This window comes from Solanum stenotomum, chromosome 10, assembly GCF_019186545.1.
Source record: "Solanum stenotomum isolate F172 chromosome 10, ASM1918654v1, whole genome shotgun sequence".
NCBI lineage: Eukaryota > Viridiplantae > Streptophyta > Magnoliopsida > Solanales > Solanaceae > Solanum > Solanum stenotomum.
The window spans coordinates 26,734,884-26,758,141 of NC_064291.1; the positions used below are offsets into that span (position 1 = coordinate 26,734,884).

A 23,258-nucleotide genomic window follows, 5' to 3' on the forward strand; every position below is an offset into this window, starting at 1 on the left:
AACCCTAGTTTTATTGATGAATTTGAAGTCATGTGGGTTTATGCCTTGTGAAGGGAATTGAAGACTTAGAGTTGATCTTCTAAAATTGATGACATGTATAGTAATTGTTCAAGAATAGAAGCATGTAAACATGAATTGAATTATATTAAAGTAAATATGATGGATCATGACTAGTAATGATTGAGATTCATTCTTTATGATGAAATATGGTTAGAATTACTTAAGAATGAAGCTTGTGACTATAATATCTTGGGATCTAGGTATGTATGATGATTGTAGAAGTAAAACTTTGAGAGTAAGGCTTGTAGTCATGAATGTTGATCACTAGGGCTTTGAGAGTAAGGATTGTAGCCATGAATGTTGATCATTAGGACTTTGAGAGTAAAGCTAATATGATGGATTATGTATGTTTAGGCTTTAAGAGTAAAATCTTTATGAGAATAGAAGACTAATGGATAGAATTGCTGTGAAAGACCTTTACATACCTATTCTACCTCATGAATGATAGATTGTATGAAGTGATAGAATCACTTGAGTTATTATAGTATACAAGTCTAATATAATAATTCTAGATATGTTGATTGGATATGAGCTTTAAACATTGAAAGGGAAACATATGATATGATGCATGTTTTATGAAGGTTATGTGCATGCCTTATGAACACTTTGATTGTGAAGTGTTAATGATTAGGTTGTTGTTGTGGGCTGATTGAAAGGTTGTTCTCATGAACTTAATGTGAAAGGTGTTCACACATATTAATGGTTATGGTTCTAGGGTTGAAAGACTTTTCTCACCTAATTGAACCCAAGGCTAAAGAGCCTTTATATCAAGATCATGGATGGTGATAGTTGGTCTAAAGAGTTATTTAATGAATTAACTTGGATTGATTGTCAAGGACTCTTTCCATTAAACTTGAGTCGATGTAGAGACTTAATAACTATCTTGTATGATTTAGTCCTAGGACCGAGTGGATATTTAAATGAGATGGAGGTTCCCACCTAGTTGAGTTAGCGCTTCCAAAATAGGAACTATTAACTAGAAGAGTGGATTTCCCAAAGTATGTCTCATGAGATGGAAGCCTGCACCTAGTGGAGTTTGGGTTTCTAGTAGCAATCTTCATATCCCATAACTTCGTGCCCCGTAGGAAAGTTAGCTAGTGGATCCGACTAAGCTAACAAACCAGTTCTACCTTAGGCAAGTGGACCAACTCTTGACGGTGTGGGTAACACCGGGAGGGATCATGTGATAGCTCACATGTTCTCATGTCGGTTAATGATATATCCCAACTATAACAAGATTAGAAATGAACTAAGATTATGCTTGAAGAAGCATCTCCTAGGGTTCAAACCTAATGAGCTAAGATTATGATTGAATAATCATCTCCTAGAGTCCAACACAATTAATGAACTAAGATTGTGCTTGAAGAAGCATCTCCTAGAGTTTAAAACAACGATGAACTAAGATGTACTTAATGTAGTATCCCATAGTGTTCAAGATAATAATGAACTAAAACATGCTTGGATAAAGTAGAGCCTCACATGGGTTTTATGCATTAATAACTTGTTAAAATAATGAATAATGGCCTTTTAGTCAGTTTTAAAGAGTTTGGAAGTCAAACGTCAAGGGATAACCAAGACATTCGGAAACTAGTCTTTTACGTGTTGGTGTGTTTTAGTATGTTGTTCATGTTTTTATGTGTTGTTTGGAGTCTAAAATTAGTGGAGGTGACTCTAGTGTATTAATAAATGTTTTTAGGGTCAAAACATTCTAGTACGACTCCCCGGGACCACCCTAAGGGTCCCCGCGGAGGACCCCAACCCTTGGCCAAACAACCTGCCAAGGCAGCTTGAAGTTGTTCATGCAGGGAGTGTCTCCGCATCGCGGACTTGCTCCACCAATGGCCAAAAAGTGGCTCCGCATCGCGGAGACACCGCAGACTCTACTATCTTAGAATTTAAGCTCTAGAAACTCCATGGAACACCTCCGCGTCGCGGACTTGGTTCTCGACGACATATGCAAAAATAAAACTCAAGTTAGACTTGTTTAAAAGGTCCAACTAAGTGAGAGGTAGTTTGGGAAATCTGGGGAATTATTATAAATGGTTATTTTACCTATTTTAGGGTATTTTAAGTTGGTTAAAACCCAAAAACCTAGAATTAGACCCCATTCTTCAAGTTGACCCTTCCCTCTCAAAATAGATTCTCTCAAAAACCCCATTGAAGACCTTGATGAAGCTCAAGCTAGAAGATGGGTTTTCAACTGATTTCTTCTTCAATTTCTTGGGTCTTCAATAATTAAGGTATGGTAACTCTTGATTCTTGAATAACCTCTCATTCAAGGAGTTCTATCAAAGATTTTCAAAAGTCATTCAAAGACCAAAATTCCCAATTTTCAATCTAAACATGGGTCCCTTGTCAAACGATTTTCTAAATCATTCTATTGATGAATAAATGTGGACTTAAGGTTTTTAAGAAAATTTTAAAAGGAATTCTTGAAGAACCCAAGATCCCTAAATTCTCAAAAATTGGCCTATGATGTGGGTTTTTGTGAATATGATCTCTATTGGTGAAATTATGTTTAGATTAGATTTTATTGATGTTTCCTATGATTGTCTATACTTATTCAGGATGAATTGTTGGTATATTGATTAGTTGAGAATTATGGCCTTATGGGCAAAGTTATGGGCTGATCCTTTTGTTTATAGAATTGTACTTAGATTATGTTTATGTTATTGAATTACATTGTTGATTCCTATTGCTATATATGTCAATTGATTATGAATTGTTGTTGATTAATCCATAGTGATCATGGCTTGGAGAATTGGTAAGTTGATCTAACTTCTAGTCTATAGTATGAGAATTGATGTTGTGTGATTTGGTCCACTTATGGTGGCAGTGTTTACTTCTTGTCTATCTATGCATTTTGAGATCATGGCCTTGAAGGCAATATATGTGAAGTGAATTGATTATTATGATGCATATATTTATGAAGTTGTGCTATGAAGGTTATGTATGAAATCCTCAATACTAGCATGATGTTTAAAGTGTGTTGATGATGAGGAGTATAATGTGAATGATAATGTTAGGGATAAGGTGTGGTCTACATGATTGATTATATTAAGTACTATTATGGAAGGGCCTCTACCTATATGACCCCTATATGAAGGTGTGATCATATACATGTTAGGAGTACCTATTCAATGTTGAATGTGTCCTTGTCTCCTATGATGAAGTGTGGGTGTGTGGTCTAGAATCCCTAAAGACTTTATATGTGAATTGCTCATGATTTGGGGACATTGTGAATATCTTGTGATCTTTTAAAGGGAAGTGCACTCGATATCAATGTTGTTGCTATTATGTCACTATGAGGACCAATATGCACATACACACTCTACATGTATAGCTATGAATATGATGTGTTGTGGTGTCTATTGAAAGGTTAACTCTTATATGAACCCTTACATCTTATTATGCATGCAAAGTGTATGATTAGCAAGGTATGAATATGTGTGGTATAAAGGTATTTATGTAAAAGGCTTTCTCACATATGTACACACACATGAATGAATGAATAAGATTAGGATAATCTAGTGAAAGTGAGTCTCTTGAAAGGTTTCCTCAATTGTACTCTAAACTAGACTATGCTATGAATATGGTATGACTATGTGAAAGGTCATTCTCACATAATGTAGGTTCTATGATGAAAGATCATTCTCATCTTAGAAACCTTTGAGCTATATGATATGAGGGATTAAGTCCCTAAAGCCTATTTTATAAACTAATGTTAAATAAAGGCTTAAAGATGTTTAAAAGGGGAGTTGGAGCTTAGTAACAAGTGAACATGACAAATCAGAGTGGGGGCTTCACATTTAGCAAGCCCAACTTCCCACAAGAGAAGCTTCATGTTTAGCAAGTTGGGGTTCCCAACATTGATGTTGTCTCATGAGATGGAAACCTTCACGCCTCGTAAGTCAAGGTTTCTAGTAGCAATCTCATTGTTCCATAACTACATGCCCTCGTAGGTCTTAGCTTAGTGGATCCACTAGATAGCAATTATGTATGTAGGTCCTACCTTGGCAAGTAGTACCCTCTCTTTTCGGTGTGGGAGTAGAACACCGGATTCCATGTAGCTCACATGGTCTATGTTGGTTATGGCAATGTCTTTCGAAAGTTAAGAAATGAACTAAGTAAGAATATGAACTCTAGTCACGATTTCTTGAAGAGTTACTTAGTGAAGGTAGGACTATGGACCCTACTTATTCATTGCACAAGTGGACTCTAAGAGAGGTTATGATTAGGCTCTTTATGTAATGAAGACTATGGTCTATGTATGTTAATATGAAAGCACGTTAAGGTTGACTTTACTTATGTCAAGACATGAAGTATGATTATGCATGTGAATTACACTTATGACTTCTTAATGGGTTTGCTTAGTATATGTGGGGGTATGGGACTCCATGTGTACATTGCACAAGTGAGCTTGTGACGGGGTTGTGAGGGTGGTTTACCTATGATATGAACTAGATGGGTTATGACTAATGATGTTTAAATGAATGAGTTCTTATATGATGTTATGAAGTATGTTGGTTTTATGTCTAATGTTAAATGGAGATGTTATGACTTGTTGAATACGATATGCCTAGTTTATGGTGGCTTCCTAGGAACACTTGGTGTGAGTAATATTATGGGATGCTACTTGTACATTGCACTAGTGTGACTTGGGGGTTGTCTTAGGTGATGGTTCCTATGTGCAGACTATGTCTTATGGTGTGCTTATGACTCTATGAATATATGCCGTTGGGTTGATGAATGCAATATGTAAGTTCACCCTTGGTAACCTTAAGGTGATACATTGCACCAAGTATTCCCTAAGGGTTGCTTGAGGAAAGGAATTAAGATAAAGAGGAAGGTAATATACTATATGCATTGAATGTGCCTAAAATGTTATAAGTGGCTCTATGTGCTATTATGAATGGTTTCCATGTGTATGATGATGTATGTGGTTTATATTGTTCCTATCGTGCTAAATGTTCTTGGAGTTTCTCTAAAAAGGCATGATGCATGGTTTCCAACTAAATTTCCCTTTTAAAAGCATGTTTTTTCATGGTTATCATACTTAGTGCATTCTTGTACTAACACCATTCTTCTTCATCTTTTTACACTAAGTGTAGGTGGTGGTAGCAAAGGGTCTTTCCTAGAAGTGATGATCTTAGATTACTATTTTTCTATGATAAATGCTATGACGAATGCTAAGGGCTTGTATAAGACCTCCGAGAGGTCGAATACGCCGGTAACATCTAGGGGGTGCTCTTGGGTCGTTACATTTACAAATTCCAAAATATCACAACCGCTTATATTTTTGTTCTCGTACTATTGTTCTTACTTTTACTTGGGATCATTTGCTCAAGGTGGACTTTTGGATTTCTTTGCTAACCTAGCTTTACAAATTTTCGACATCTAAGGTTGGTTTTCCTAACCTCGCTATAAAAATTGGTTGTACTCAAATGCATGATCGTTTTGTGGTTATCATATGTGCTTAGTGTTGTTTGTTTAGCGTGTGGTGGTTTATTTTCCCGTATTTAGTTAAAATCGTGATTAATTGGCCTTAGATAGTAAATTCCTGATCCTGTGTTTGATGAAATTGTTGGGTTGTGTTGAATTAGTTATGGGTCTAGTGGGGAGAAGCCTGAGTAACCCTGAATTGTGGTAATTATCAAAGTTTGCCTAATTATAGAGCGGTTGACGTAAATTTTAAAGGCAAAACACATCAATTGGCCAAATCGGGGGATGTCTGAGTACCCCGTGGCATGGGTCTTAGTTAAATTGCATAGAATGATAGTTTAATTTTGTTTTTGTGGGCTGCAGGTTAGATTTTAAAGTTTGGGGTACAAAACTGGAAGGTTGGACTATTCGGCGAGCTATGTCGAGCTCGCCGAATGGTTCGACGGTTCACCTATTGTCCCCTAGATCTCTCTTTAGTTTTCTATTTTGTGAGTCTAAGTTCTGTAACTTTCAGTAATATGCATGAGCTCGCCGAGTTCAATCGGCAACTAGATGAAAGTCCCTTTTGATCACCCTTTTGCGCCCATTATCCTTGATATTGTTCTGTAACTTTTGGCGAGCTACTTCTAGTTCACCAAAAGGTGTTGGTGATCCACCAAAGTTCCCTTGACATCGGTGACCTGCTTTTAGTTTTCATTGATTTTGTTTTGGAACTTTTGGAGAGCCCGACCTGGCTCGCCAAAGTGGTTCGACGATTTGTAGAATGGTTCGGTGAGTCTTTCTGTAGAGTGTTTACATACTTTATTTTTCTTTGAATTGCATCTAACGTATGTTGTTTTGTGTTGCAAAAATGTCTAGACCCAAGGTAGCAGGAAGAAATCAACCGCCCTGAAAGCGGGCACGTGGAATAGTAATCAATGTAGAGGTTGCCGCCTCCCAGGCCCTGGCTACCATACTCCCTCCAAAAGGAGGTAAAGGCAAGATAAGGCGCCCATTGAGTTGGAAAGCTCCGATAGTGATGGGATCTACGCCACACACTTCACTATCTTCGGCAGTGAAGGTCAGTCTGATGACAGCTCTCCGGCTCCCATCTCTGAGAAGGAAGATGACTAACTCCTGTAGGCGAGGAGAGTTAAGCTACGCTTAAAGTCGATGAATGATCCATGTAGGTTACCAGTACGTCCTACTCCTCCTCCTTCATTCCCAGCTAAGACAGTTGTACAGGCACTACTAGTTCAGGGTCCCCCTCCCCGGTCACTCAACAGATTAAAGGCTGAGGGTTTGAGGATAATTCTGGAAGAGAAGCGGTTCTCTATCGATGGTGTGGTAGAAAGGTATCCTGAGGTGCGGAACACCCTGAGGTTCCATATATTTTAAGTGTTTACTAAACCCCGAGACCCATACATTCCTACTTGGGTTCGAGAGTTCTATGCGGCATACAGAGAGTTGTTATTGAAGGGGAAGAAGAAGGCAAGTGCCTTCAAGCCAGATGACTTCTTGGTTGTTTGGGGGAAGGTAAAGTGTAGAAGCACGAAGATAAATGTGGTACTCGGGTGTTCCTTTGATTTCATGCATGACTACCACGACTTGATCAAGAAGAAGACCATAGAGGATCTAAAGGGTTGGTTGGCACCCCTTCTTTCTGATGTTACTCCGAGGTGGATAGAGGCATGTCCACTGATTGAGAAGAAGGAATTGAGTGTTGCTGCCAGATACTAGTTTGGGTTCATTAGCAGTACCATCATGACTTCACAGAATGAGTCCATCCTTCGCCATCTGAAAGTTGTCTGTCTAGGGTCGATTATGGATCTCTAAAGGTTGAACTTGGGGTTGTTGATTGAGCAAGAAATGGCCATGATGGACAAGCAGAGCCAGACCTCACTTTCTTTTACCGTGTTGATTACCGAGTTGTTCCGGTGGGCTCGTGTTCCCATAGTTGAGAAGATGGATGTTGAGGTGACCCCTACCTCTTCTACTGATATTCGACGTATCGAGGCTGGTTAAATGCGGGATGAGGCCGACAGGATGAGGGCAGCACCGGTGGATACATCCCTGGAGATTAATGTTGATCTGTTGCCGACTAAGGCTACCATGCCCCCTCAAGCTAGTGCACCTACAGATACCTCTGTTCCTTCCACTTCTGCATCTCCTAGTTCTACTGTTGAACCCCCTTCTCTCTTTTCATGTTGCCACTGGTTCCTCCCGACCCCCTATCACCCAGGCCATGCTATATAAGATTGGCCATCTAGCTCATTTTGCCGATGTACATGCCTCTCGAGTTGATGTAGTTGTGCCAGGGCCGATACAGTGGGCAATTATTGCTGCCTTGGCCCCGATTGAGGCTGAGATGAGGGATCATAGAGCATTGATTGAGGGCCACAAGTTGGCATTGGATGCCCTTATGGTAAGGGTTGAGGCTTGTAAGTAGAGCTAGGGTGCTACGGATACTGTTACGGCCTTGAAGGCCGATGGTATTGGGCTGAGGAACGATATAGACTAGCTAAAGTCCACAGATTTGTCAATGTTGTTTGGGATAGCGGATATTCCCGAGATGCCAAGCACTTATATTCCAGCCAGTTATGTGGTTCCTCCGGCTACTACCGGAGATGTTGCTAGGGCTGATGAGGCAGAGGCTGAGGTAGAGGCTGAGTTCGGCAGAGACAAATGAAGAGTTGCTGTGTATTGGAGATGCATCTGTATATGATGATTTGGCAGACCTTAAGGGAGCCATGGTGGAGACGACAATGAAGGAATCACTCAGAGATACGTCTATGGTGGGCTCCTGTATAGCCAAGGATTTTGTTGAGTTGGGCATTAATGCCCCTATAGATAGAGTTTCAGACATGGAGACTTCACCCAGGCTTAGCCTGGAAGGATGATTTTCTTTACTCCATTTCTGTTACTATTTAGACTATTTTGATTATTTCATTGCCTTTGTGGACAACTGCTATTTTTGTTGAAGGGGTAAGGTATTTCCATACCTACCTCTATTGAGTTGTTTTTGTGAATATTGTTGTTTTTGGTTTTGTGAATGTTGGATCTGATTTTATGTTCATTTATATATCTTCGTTGTGATCCACATTGGTGCATTTTTTTAATGTGCAAATGGTTTCGAACCCGATTTTTAAAAAAGTGCCACCTCTTAATGTGTGTGAAAGTGGTTGTTCTTTTGCAATTTTGAGTGTTGGTTTAGGTCAATACCGATGACTTAAATAGTGCTCTTCTGTGAACGACATGTATGTGCAAACCTGATGAGGCGAATTGAGTTGTATAAGTCATATGTGAATGCGTAGCATCTCATTGTGACTGTGATTTGTTCAGCGGGACTCTTGTGATGATTGTTGCACGCTTGCGAAAATGCTTAAGTCTTATTTGATGATTGTGTTGAATATCGTGTGTGGTGAGTTTGACTTTCAATGCATGCTTGGTCATACCTAGAACTTGCCCTGTTGGTCCAATTGGCTAATGTGAGTGAATGATAGATATGATCTTGGACAATTTGTGAAGAATGAGCTAATATTGCAATTATACCTCTTTGTGACCACCTTGTGAGAGTGTGAACCTAGCTTAGAACTACTTGAGCCTATCTATTTCTTGGAAAGAACCTTGAACACAACGGAACCCTTGTCGTTCCCACCTATAATCTTGATGAGGCATTGGATGTTAGAAACAGCCAACTTAGGTCAAAAGCCAAAGTTTGTGGTGTGGTGAAAAAGGAGGTAAATCAAGAAATTGGAGAAATTCCCGCCTTTTTTGTAAGATCTTGTTGAAAAAGATGGAACCCCTTCATATAAAAAAGGAAGAGAAGAAGAAAGAGAAATGTAAAAGATTGAAAAAGAGAAATATTGTTGAAATAAAGTGTGTGAAATGGGATATCCATTAAGTTGTGCTTAAAAGAATAGGGTGTGGATTTTGAGAATCGAAAAGTGTTGTAGACAAGGTGCAAAAAATGAAATGCAGGCAATGCTTCATGAAGGTAGAAATCACTAAGACTAAATCATCATACCGTTACCCTCAACCCCATTACAAGCCTTGAAAGGCCTTTGTGATCTTGAATGAGCTTATTATCATGTTGATTGGAAAATACGAGCAAGCATATGGAGTAAGATCATGCATGTATTTTATTTTGAGAGGGTGAGAGTTGTTTCTAATTCTGAATTTTTAAAGTTGATAAGCTTTGTGTCAGCATGGAATTGTTCTGTTTTGTGAGGGCATTCAGATGTTTTTGTTGAGCTAGAACTTGCATTTGAAGCAAGCATTGAGAGCCTGAGTCCTTTTGATGATGGTTAGTCACACTTTGAAACTTATAGTGCACAATTGAACGTTGCATGTGTAGTTTAAACCTCTTGTATGCATGTATGTTGACTTTTGAGTAGCACTATTTGAAGACATCCTTCTTGAACTAATTGATCTTGAGTTTTACTTGAGGAAAAGCAAAAGTTTAAGTTGGGGGTATTGATGAGTCTTAGATTTTGACTCATTTAGGTCTTGTTTTCATAGTTTTAAAGTCCTCAAATGCCTAATTTATGCTCTAAATTGATGTTAAAGTGTTAATTTTCAGTAATAAACGCTAAGGAGTAAGGAAAGGATATTACCGGGCAAAAAAGAAGGAAAAAAAAGCTGAAGAAGTTGAAGAGATGCAATCCTGGTGATCACCAAGAGCCCTCGACGAGCCATCGAGTGGATCTTTAGCTCGCCTAAAGTTTTAGCATGCCAGCCCTGGGGAAGAACCTACTTGGCGATGAAAATGGACAGTCGACGGACCGCCGAGCAGATCGACGACCTCAATCCTAACCGCGTAAAGTCACAGAACGCTGAAGATAAAAAGCCAAGGCAAACCGGTGATGGAATAGAGCAAAGGGAGTGTCGCCGACTCGGTCAGCAAAGCTCGACTAACTCTGCGTAACTATCCTGAAAGCCAAAATTTGGGATACTATAAATTGAAATTTGAAAAGTAGAAAAATCATCAATTTTTTTAATCAAATCGTTGAGGAATCCGGTTTTTCCTAAGTTTTCCATTGTAGAACCTTGTTCAAGGAGTTTTCAAGTAGATTTTGAGTAGGGTTTTTGATTTTGAGCATTTTGGATTATTGTAAAAACTTGGATTACAATACCCAGATTATGGAGAACGTAATTGGTATTGATTTCTTTATTTTTATGATGTGTTGCTAAAACCTCAGTTCTTGGGGTGTGATCCTGTTATTATTTACTTTAATTAGCTTATGGGTATTGTTGTTTAATGATTTAATTGTTGTTTTGAAGTTGGTTTAATTGATAGTAGAGTATTAACTCACAAATTGTAGTTGCAAATACAATTTTAGCTTAGTGTTTTGGGCTTGCTCGAGAGAGAGGTTCTAAAACCAAGGTTATTGATTGATCATTGTAGTGTGTGGGTTGTTGAGGGTTCAGTACGAGAGAGTGAATCGTAACTCGTTCCTACCTATCTAGCTTGAGAGAGTAGATAAATTAAGGTTTTGGGTTGTTTATAGTGTTTAGCTTGTTGAGGTTCGAGAGAATTCTCTTGAATTGTAATAGTTGTTCGAAAGAAAACTATTCCATCTATAACCTAGCCTACCCACTGATATTTAGAAATTTATTAATAAATTTCAATTACCCATATAGTGAAATTAGACTATAATCAATCATATCCCCAAGAATTCTCCTTCTATTTGTATACTCCGCTGTTTTCGTGATTATCATAGTTGTTAATTGACACTTTTAAATCCCCTATCTAACATTCGTCGTCAAACCGTTAACTTACTTTGTTTGATTTCGACAATGTCTACTTTATAACCGATTAGAATCGCAACTTTTACTTCTTGATTGAATTTCCTACTATACCGCTCCCTGTGGGTTCGACCCCACCTCTTCGTTGGGTTTTATACTAGATAACAATCTCTTACACCTAGTATTGGATGAGGTGTAGTTTGAGCATTTATGACCCATCACAAAAAGAAAATAAAGTATATCTTGCATCAAATAATCATGCTTAATTTGAAATCAATCAATTAATAGTAAACCCACTTTGGATTTAACTTCATTTATTCAAATTCAAGTCTCAAAATGTAAAACCCTAAGAACTAGAAAAGTGCTATTTCAAAAGTAAAGTCTTCTCTCCTTTCAACTTTGTAATCCCACTCTCTAATCTCACTCCTCAAACTTATTAAACTTTTTTGGCCCAAAATCCATTTAATAGCAAACTCGACAACATTAGTCGGGCTTTGCTCCTTAGCTCGCCTTCTGATGGTCCAGGCTTTAGGTGTTTGATCCTCAGTTAGCGGACTTGATAGATTCAGCCTTTCACTTTCAGGGAATCGCCGAATACCACCTTCGTGTGCCTTTCGAGCATTAATTTTTTACATTGCACACTATCACTTGGGCGATATACTGTACAACCGTCGTTCAAAATCGGTGCATCACCTTCTCTACTAGAGTTTGCAAACCTTCTTTGATAAACACAAGTGCTATACACTGTCAATTTGGGTGAGATCGTGCTCAGATGGTGATCTGCCCTTCATGTTAGACAATCAACAATATTCATTTTGCACTTCTTTTTATATTTTTGGTCATTATTTCAAACTTCAGTCCTTGTCTGGTCATATTACCTTCATAGCTGCAAATAATCAATGTTTGATTAGAAAAGGACAAAGTTTGGCATTAAGGACACTAATTATTGAGCTAAATGCACCTTAAATAAGTACAATTTTTTCACTCATTATTAGAGGTCGTGCTCGTGGTGTAGCACTGGACAGTGGTCATGTCGTAGAGAGACACCAGCCAGAAGTAGAGCTATAGAGGTGTCACGACCCAGGGGTACCCCCTAAATGTAACAAATCACATAGAACCCCCAAAGGCACTATGTAGGACACTTAGCATATCATAACATAAGAATAGAACAAAAAAGAGTAAAAACACACTTCAAGTCCAAAATTTTCATAAAGGAAAGCGGAAGTCTAGACTTGTCTCAATATAGCCATCTATTACAATACTTCAATGAAATGGGGTCGCATACCATACAACATTGTCCAAAAATGAAATACAAGAAATGACACTACTAAGTGAAAACATTTGTCCTCGAATCATGAGAACTCACCAACAAGCTCGAAGAAATGAGAAAATCCAAGCTTTAGCAACAATGACGACTACCTTGAGAACGGGACCTTACACTTGGGGGAAATGTAGGAAAAATATGGGTTAGTACAAAAATGCACTAATTATGATAGCCATGCATAAAAATCTTAAAAAGATGCTAAAAGGGATATTTCCTTTGAATGCATGCAATTTGCTAAGTTAAACCATCATTTTGAAGATTGTGGAAAAAGCATGAGTCATAAGAATAAGAAACATCATCATAAGACATAGGCTATGCACATAAGAGATACCAACATAGTCCTAGGCATAATCAATTCATCTAGCTTAGCATAACAAAAGGGAAACACTTCATAAGTCACCTTAAGGCAAGCTTGTGCAATGCATGGATGAGACCTCATAATCCCACCCATGCTAAGCAATTCACTTTAGGGCCTCATTCATAATTATCATACTTTGGTCTCATATTTATATTATTTCTCATAGACAAGGGAACATTCACCTTTAGTCACACATGTGTTGGAGGGGCCTTTCAAGCTACAATCCAATCTAAGCATACATCATAAGCATATTCATTACATATATCATCATAACATAAGAAGAACATATCATAGCTACCTTTAAAGCATACTTGTGCAATACATGAAAAAAACCCCATAAATCTCACCCATGCTAGGTAAAGCTTCTTGAGTAACCATATTTCATAATTCATATTCTTTTTGTGAGAATTAGAGTTAACCGACATAGACCATGTGGACTTAACATGAATTCGGTGTTACCCACACCGAAAATGGTTGTCCTACTTGCCTAAGCTATAACTATTATCTTAGCTTTAGATGGATTCAATAGCCAAGTAACCTATGGGGGCACGTAGTTTATGCAATAAGGAGATTGCTACTAAATAACCGGCCTCAACTCACGTCAGGGCCTCCATCTCAAGAGATTGCTCCTAGAAACCCGGCCTCAACTCACATGAGGGCTTCCATCTCATATCAATATCCACTCGGTGCTAAGCATTAATTCTCACGAAGTACTTATTAATTCATAACTTGATTCATGTCTTAAGGAAGGATTTCCTTGACAATCAATCCAAAAGAGTTCCTTAGGATAGCTCTTAGATCATGCGTGAGAATAACCTTTCACCGTCTTTGTGTACATTTAACATTAGATTCAATTAGGTGAGAAAGCCTTTCAATCTAGAATCTTCATTATGTGAGAAAACCTTTCACATCATGTTCATTATGTGTTCATGAGAATAGTCTTTCAATCAACACAACAACATTATCAAAATCATGGACACTTCACTTTCAAAGTGTTCTTAAAGCATATACATAAATCCCATAATCATACATAATTATCATACTTTACCCTTCAAGGATCAAAGATCATATTCAATCAACACATCTAGAATTCACTACATTAGACATGGATAATAACATAATTCAAGTAAACCAACTACTACCAGATAATTTCATAACATTCTTCTATAATCAACAAACCAACATTACAAGATCATAATTGTGGAAAATAGGGATCTCAAGAGTTCTTGGAGATTTCAACAATGTAGTCGATATGCATTTTACTCTCAAAAGCATACTAAAGAATATTCAATAATTGATTTCATGAATTCAATAAGCAACTCATACTCAATGCACAACAACATGAGTAACATCAATTATAAAAACTCATTTTTTTTGTAATCATAAATTTCTCAAGAACATGCATAACAAAAGGAAATCATGGAAAAACTCACATAACACACATGACTTCCAAAACAAGAAAACTCAAGAGGAACTATTTGTTTCAAGCTAGAGTAGGAGTAAAAGGAAAGATATGAGAATAATGGGACATCTCATTGGTCTTCGACCTCCCAAGTAATTCCTTGAGTACCACTTCTTTCAAGTAAATCCCAAATGATGTAACCAAAAAAATCATAATAACCATACCTGGTTCTAGAAACCCTCTTTGGAATATCATCCCCTTTCACCCTCACGTAAGGCATAGAAATACTATGGTTGAGAACCAGTCTTTTCTTAGGACAGGCTTGACTTCGCTTTTCCTCTCACTATAACCTGTCATCAAACCTCCTACCACATATTTTTAAATCAATTTGGAATAGACTCATCTTTAGGTTTCACATCTTCATGAGAAAGACCCATGTCTATACTTATGGCTTTCATACCACCCATATGTGCTCCCCTTTTGTATCCCTCTATGACATTGCCCTTGCATCGCAAGGCGAAAGATGGGCTTATGCCAAAAGATAAAAGGGTGTTGCATGTATAAGTCCAAAAGAGCAATGATGACTCTGGAAATGGAATTGGAAGAGAATGGCGGGCTAGGGCTGACAAATTAACAAGATATTCAATTGGTAATAACGATGGCGGATAAACCTTAGAATAATCTTACATGTCCCAAACGCTAAAGTGGTAGGCATTTTCGGGAACTAGCCCATCAATAAAATGACTTAGCATACCAGTGACAACATCTGGCAAGTTCTCCTAATCCTAGCAACTAGCCATCGCATAGAGATGGTTTGCACCTCCGCCTGCCTCTAAAGTATCTCCCTTCTAAGTAGCGCTGTCTACTGGAGTTGCTAAAGATGATTAGGCTCTATAGCCCCTATTACCTTGTCTCTCATTACCCTTGTTCCACATTGGGTATTCCCTGGAAAAAGTGACCCACTAGTCCTTACTTATAGCAATCATCAGTACACATACCGCATTCCCCCAAGTGGAGTTTACCAAACTTATCACATTGTGGGTTGCAAGTTTACCCTTGTTCCATGTTGCCTTGTGGCAGAGAACCTGGAGCCCAAAAATTTAGTTAGTTTTGGTTTTTGTGATCATTCCTTCTCTTGGGGTAGGTGCACTAGATGATAATGGAACAAGTCTAGATGACGTCTAATAAAAGATTGAATGGTTTCCCTTTACTATCTTTTGCGGGTTGGGCTTATGGTTGGTTATCTTAGCCCTATTATTACAAAACTCTTCCCTTTCTTTCAACTTGTCCTTCCCCACCCGTTGTACATAAATCATATGCCTAGCTATATCTATGTCCTCTATCAACATAGCTACCTTTTCCTCTTTATTAGATAAATGGGATATCCCAAAAACAAACAAACTCATTCTGCTCCTCATACGAACAACAATCTCCAGAGCGTAAAGGGATCACTGAGTGAACTTGAGGATGTACTCTTCTACACCCATAGACTCTTGCTTTTTATTAAGAAACTCTCTTAACATTGATTCCCTTATCTCTCAGGGAAAGAAGTTCCCCAAGAAAGCATTCTTAAGAACAATCTAACCTAAGGGTGGTGCACTTTCTCCCTTGGTCTTCTTGCAATAGTTGAACTATATCTTGGAAACACCGTTGAGTTGGTATGTAGCAAACTCCACACACTCAGCATTAGTAACATGCATGACCTTAAGCACATTTTGAAGCTCGTCCACGATGTTTTCTAGATGCTCCTTGATTTTTAACCCAATGAACTTTGGGGGATTCATTCTTAAAAACTCTCAAACTCTACGTATCAGCCTTATACTGAAGGCCCACTACTTGGGGACCAACCAGTGCTTTCAGAACCTGAGTCAACATCTGAATGGCGTTCCAAAAGTCAGCACTACTGATGTCATCCTTAGGGGGTTGTTCTCCTCGTGCGTTGGGACCTTCTGGTCCATCTTTGAGTGGTTGTTCCTAAGGATCCAGATTTCTTCTAAAAGGAGGACCTCTAACATTTCTTTGTGGAGGCATGAGCTAAAACGATATACTTTAGAATGAATTAGAAGAAACTATCATAGATTTAAACTCTAACGCACGAACAAAAGTATGAAGAAAGGAGACAATTCCTAATTTAATGTAGTTTCCCTATTATAGATGTGGTGTGCTTGACACTGATAAGAAGTACTCTATTAAACACAATTTCATATACACCCTAGGACTGTTGAACGTTGTGCTTGATACCAATTTTGTCATGCCTCGATCTTACAACCTAGACATGGCCAGTACTCGGAGAGCACTGTTGTCCCCATGTGTACACTTAGTATGGCTAACTATGACTCACATGACTCTCTATCATCTGCGAAAGCTTAAAAATGAACATTTAGAACATTTAAAGAAAAGATTTAGGATACTATCTTGAAATACCTAACATAATTAAAAAGTTTAAAAAAACATCTAACTATATCTACCTATGAAGCCTTTATAGATCAAGATAGTTGTCGGGACAACATCCACAACACCTAAAATATGACTAAAACTAAATATCAAAATGGATTCCCACGAAAGCAAGGAGACCTCAACAAAATCTATCTACGAGTCCATAGTGATCACTACAAAATGCATGTTGATGATTTTGAACACCTGTATTTTCATTATCAAAAGATGCAGGTCGAATGACATCAATACATGGAACATACAAGTACAAAATATGGCTGAATAAAACAATAATTGAACTGATGGCGGCAAACCTATAAAGTAAAAATATATGAACAAGTAGTGAAAACCATTAGTACATTACAATAAGATATGCAATCAAAATTATATGACAATAGAAAACATTACTCAACGGGGAGTTTATCTAACCAATAACCATTACTATAAGCCTAGCAAAGATAAAATATTTTGCCCACGTTTCAAGGGCAATCATATACTTTATCGGGGTATAGGATGCTACTGTAACTATGGATCCATATAATTGGCCTTCTCAGAGGCAGTGAGGAGTCACACGACAAAATATCGGCGTGATCATATCCTATGCTGGCTACATAGTATTATGGTACTTGAGTTAAAATAGAATCTTATTCTATTCTTTGCTTGATACTACTCCCAAAATATTAAATATTCATTATGCTCAATCTTGATTTTCAAAGAAAGGGACTATTACTTTACTTTACGTTACACTTTTCTTTAGTGAAGTACTTTTCAAAAACATCAATTATTCTCTTTCTCATTCTCAACTGTCAAATAGTACATATGAAATCATTTAATTCTTCCTTTAAGGACTCTTATAAAGACATTCATTTGAAACGTATACTTATCGACTTATCTTTCAAATCTGAAATCAATATTTAAGAAAATTTTATGTAATTACCTTTGAAACATGACTTTTATAAATCAATAGGGTTCATGTGATTCTAAGTATAAACAATAATTTAGAATTTCAACATATTTAGTAGATATCAAAACCTCAACTACTAAAAAAACTCAATTTTGAATTTCCAAGAAACTATGGGAAAAACCTCCAAACAATACTTTTTCTGACTGAATTTAGATATAGGTCATGAGGATGAACTAGTCTTAAACAATTAATAGCATTATATACTTGGAAGAACAAAATTCTTGATGAAACTGGAAGAATGCTTGAAAACCCTAGATTTCTTCTCGTGGATTCTCTAAAACATGGAGGCATTAATGAAATTAATAGAGTTAATTAAAACTATTTAAAACATTATTTAGGATTAAAAATGTCGGGTTTTATCCTTAGAAGGGGTGGGAAAAGACTTAACTACCCTTCTTAAAAATCTGTCAAAAACATTCCACATGGCCATCTACGGATCGTGGTTTAATCTATGGACCATAGATCCCATTCCTGGAATTGAAATTTAATTTTAAGGCTCAAAATTTCACTCTACAGGTCAAAACTTGGACACATAAAAGTTTATATGGACCGTAGATCAAATCTGTAGAATTCATATTAACTTTTAAGAACCAAAAGATCATTCTACAAGTCCAAACTATGGCCCGTAGAAGCTTATATGACTGCTAGTTGGATTCGTAGGAATTGGATCGCAAAATTTGACTCTCTGAAGTTTTTCCACGAGTTGAAAGTATAGGTTGTAAAAAATTTTACAGCCCGTAGAATGGATTTGTAGGAATTGACTCAGCAAACTCTTTTTTGGTGGTCTCTAGTAAAATGTTTCTGAACTCAAAATGAAGCAAATTTTGTGGCGTTGGAAAAAGAACCCATACACCTACAATTTGATAGGTCATGGGCCACCTAATTCATTATGTGCTAAGATATATGATGGTTAAATTTGACCAAAGTAGAATCATATATCAAAACATCGTGGGTAAGGAAGCTTTCAACTAAACTCTGTGCTAGGGTATTCTTGTGACCATAATTCATATCAAAATTCATTCCCACACTAAACAATTGACCTTTATACATAAGAACAATTTATGAATCACCCGATACAACCTTACACGCAAATGAAGAATGGTTACAAAGGATTCCATCATACTTCCTAAATAGTAAGTAATTTATATGAATCTTAGATACCGCAATATTGAATGTCACCGACAAAAGAGAGTTGATCGGATGGTAAGCACCCCTAACTTTAGAGGAACAATCACTAAATAAAATCTTTAACAAACTCCAACTGAGGTATTTAATATCATCCATGTACACTCCTCTATCACACACAATCGGCACAGTGCAATAAGTATTATAGGGAAAGAAAATTAAGCAAATAGATATTATACATTAAATAGGCTAACCAAGAAAGTCAAGTAAAAAAATTCATACTTTCTATCTTTCATTATCAATATAGATTGGAAGTGTGTTGAAAAATAAATTTACGCATGTGGCGTGTATTGTTTTACCAAGTCTTAAATTCCTTATAATGTTAAGCCCAAAAATATCTTCTAATAGGATATTTGAGGTTTGTGCAATTTTAGCATAAACTGCTTCTTTCTTTGGTGTTTATTATATTTATATAATTCTTAAAAATAATAGTTTATTTGTGTAAAATATTGTTAAGAATTCATTAATTAGGTTAGAACAAAATATAGTTCATAATATACCATATAACTAGTATATTTTATAATTTTATAAAATATATGTTATTTTTATAAAATTTCCAAAAACAAGATATCATGTATGTATGTATATATATTGTAACACTCCCAAAAAAGTTGAGCTAAGACTTGAACCATCCTTCGTAGTGAGTAAGTTTTTACCGAGGAATTTAAATTTTTCCTATGTGTTAAGGTCATTAGAAGTAGCACCTTGAGTTGCAAGAAGAATTAAAGAGAGTTCAAGTTCAACTGATCATAACTCACAATACAGGATGAGTTAGGTGTGCCATGAGATGAAAAATGTAAGGTCTTTGAATTATCTTTCCAACGCCGCCGAGTTTGCTAAGTTTCAAGTTTGGATTAGTGAGATATGCCCTTTTGAAATCAAGTTGTCCAGTTAAGGAAAGTTACCTGAAAATAGTAAGGGGTATTTTGGTCTTTTCCTTACCCAATCAGATTTAATCCGTTTATAGTAAGGTATTAAGGGTCTAATCCTTTTAGGTTCAGTTTTATAATCCTAATCTACGCTTAGGGTTCTAGTTGAGGGTTCAAGAAGAGACACTACAAGAAAGTGGAGATACAACGACATTTTCTAAATGTCGTATTATGATGTTTAAATGTCACAAATTTGTTTACCGATAATTATTTTACATTTGGACCAAATGTCGTAAATTTTAGTATCTGGGATTTTTCCGACATTTAGGTAATTGTTGGGAAGAATTTGTGACATTTATTTTGTAACATTTAGGTAAATGATGAAAAGAATTTGCGTCATTTACTTTGCAACATATATGTAAATGTTGGTAAGATTATTACGATAATTATTTTTTGAAATTTATGTGAATGTTGATAAGAAATATATGACATTTATTTTTGACATTTAGGTGAATGTCAGTATGAGATATATGACATTTATTTTCGACATCTAGATAAATGTCAGTATGAGATATATCACATTTATTTTCAACATTTAGGTAAATGTCGGTGGATGTATATGACATTTATTTTTGACATTTACGTAAATGTCGATATGAGATATATGACATTTATTTTTTGATATTTATGAAATGTCACTTAAACTTTCTGACATTTAGATTAAATGTTAGTAAAACAAATTTCAAGACACTTACTTGTGACATTTATAAAATGTCACATTGAAATTTCCGTCACTTTAGTTAATGTCAACAAATGCTATTATTGAATGTCATAAAAATAGGTGACATTATTTTATAATTTGCTAAATGTCATATTAATATTCTAATGTCACTACCAAGTTTCTTTAAACATCCTAGAGAAATCTATATACAGTTTTTTCTCAAGACACAAATACATACAAACAATCTGTGCATTCAAAACTATCTTCTTCATGATATGCAAGAAATATTATATAAAGCAAATATTTTCTAATATTATAATCAAAGAATAAAATAGCAATATAATAAGTTTTCTATTAAAGTTAACAATGTCAAAACAAATTATCTTTTCTATCTAACTAAATGTAATAATCTCAACATAAAACCAACCAATTACTCCTATAACTATATAATAATAGAAATTAGATCCCCATTAACTAGAACAAATTGGGATATCAAAAATGACTAATTGAATTTTTCTAAAAACAATAATATTAAGGAATTGATGCTAAAGCAGTAATTATATACATGAAATTTTCCTTCTTTTGAAAGAAAAGAAAGATCTTGTAGTTTTTTTCAAACATACCCATTTCTTTTTATTTGTGCCAACTACGGTAGTTCCAGTCTTCTTGATCATGTTAGACTGATAAAAAATATTAAATTGATTATTTTGATACTCTACGAAATACAAAACTTAACATTTCATTGAATACATAAGTGTACCAATTTTTTCAGAAGGAAAATAAATAAAAAAAAAGGAAGATATATGATTGCTTCAACAAAACAAACATATGGTGCTGGGACAAACATACAAACATCTTATAATGCAACTAATAGTGTGATAGCATTAATTTGCATTCACAATGCATGTTGTTGTTTATTGTAAGATGAATTCTTACAATAAGCTAAAAATTCCAGCACACAGATTATATAGCACACAATAAACAATATAAGACCTTACCAGATTTACATATTCAATTAAATTAGTACCTTTTCCAGAAGGAAATGACCCTAAAGGCCAATTCCCCTAACCCATGAATTAGTCATCATGCACAAATATATGTTCTTTTCTAGAATATAAAGGAGGAAGGGAGAAGGGACAGTAGAAATTAAGAGTTAATCACTTCATATATATTACTGAAATGTGAAGGAGTAGTCACAAGTTAAAGCAATAGCGTGAATCACAATCCTCTGCAATGAACTTTAACTCAATGGACCACTTCCAGAAAGAACAAATAGAGAAAGAGGAAAAGTAGGAGCACAAAATCCACAAGCATGTGTAATCTCTAGAACTACCCACCTCTTTCAGTCGTATGCAACAAGTTCATAAAACATCACAGATAGACTCAAGGTAGCATCATTACCAAGAAGAAGAGCCAAATCAGCAGGAAGAACAGTGGCAAACTCATAAAAAGAAGAATAACAAAAATAATACAAACAATGAGGTCCCGGTGAGAATTGAGCTCCGTCGATGACTTTCTTAGATGCAACAACAGCTTAGCTCTCCGGTAAACATTGATGAATCTTAGTGAGGAGAAAGAGTGAGGGCTAGGATTACGCTTTATTTTTCAAAAGAAAAGCATATGTGAGGTTTTTACTTCTATTTTGGGGTTAGGTCCTTGACAACAACATATTTCAAACCTACTCAGTCTGTGTCATTCTCAAGTAGCTATAGAGGAATGGCTTCATCAGCAAAGACACCAGCTCTTGACAATCCTAACCCAGCTGAAGATTGGACTGTTGTATTTCCTCGTCGTGAAAAACAGAAAAGAAATTCTCATAAAGTTATCATTCACGAACGGGAAAAATAAGAACAGTTGTGGACTCCAGCAGATATTGAGACCAATCTAGAGAGAGAATCTAAATTGATGCAGAAAATACAAATTTGCATTAGGAAACTCGAGAGCTCTTCCTTTTGGTTGACATTTTTAGATCAGTTACAAACCCCTGAAATATTTGATAGGTTTCTAAAAGTTGTGGGCTTAGAAGGAAAGATGCATATGGTAATATATGGAATTGGTAGCATAGAATCGTATGAGCCTCCTAGATTATAGCTTAGTCTTGCAATCTTAATGAAAAGAATGTTTAGTTGGATTGGGAGGTAGAGGTATTTGATCCACTGATCTCTCTGGCAGAATCTAAGGTGTTGACATCTCTCGATTGTTCTGTCCTAGAAGTCAACAAACAGGGTCGATGACAAGCTTGAAGACCTTCGATGTTCTTCATGCCACATTGATATGCTGAACTATATGAGAATCTTCTAGAGGAAAATTGGAGGCATGATCTATTGAGTAATATGACACTGTTTGGAAACAGTTTTGAGGCGTATGAGCAACACGTGTCAGAGTGCAAAAACCTTAGACTTGCTGATTCTAGGAAGCATATCCTTGCAATCAGGTAGTTTGTAAAAGAGCTTCCCATTGATTCTAGGAAGCATATCGTAGTAATCAGGCAATTTGTAAAAGAGCGTTTTGATCCTTTTTCAGTTGATCTATTTCGTGCCTTCCATGGTTCAAGTTGGCATTTTTTCGACGTTGATCCTCATTCAGATTTATGAGATGCTAAACCATGAACTCTTGTTTTCTGGATTGTACTCTTCATTGGAACTAAATATCAATTTTTTATTATGATTTAGGAAAATGTTCTCTCTTTAAAAAAATACAAACAATGAGGAGAGACCTAAGACACCTCAAGAACAGATGGATCAACACAATTCCTAGAAAAGTCACAGTCATA

General features: G+C 36.3%; 1 protein-coding gene and 1 pseudogene across 3 annotated transcripts in view; one reads left to right on the forward strand and one right to left on the reverse strand.

Annotated features, from left to right (window-relative positions):
- The window catches only part of LOC125878283 (aspartate aminotransferase, chloroplastic), a 936,263-nt gene that overhangs the window by 285,103 nt on the left and 627,902 nt on the right, over positions 1 to 23,258 (reverse strand). The window lies entirely within an intron of this gene.
- LOC125842855 (protein SENSITIVITY TO RED LIGHT REDUCED 1-like) lies at positions 10,250 to 23,094 on the forward strand (annotated as a pseudogene).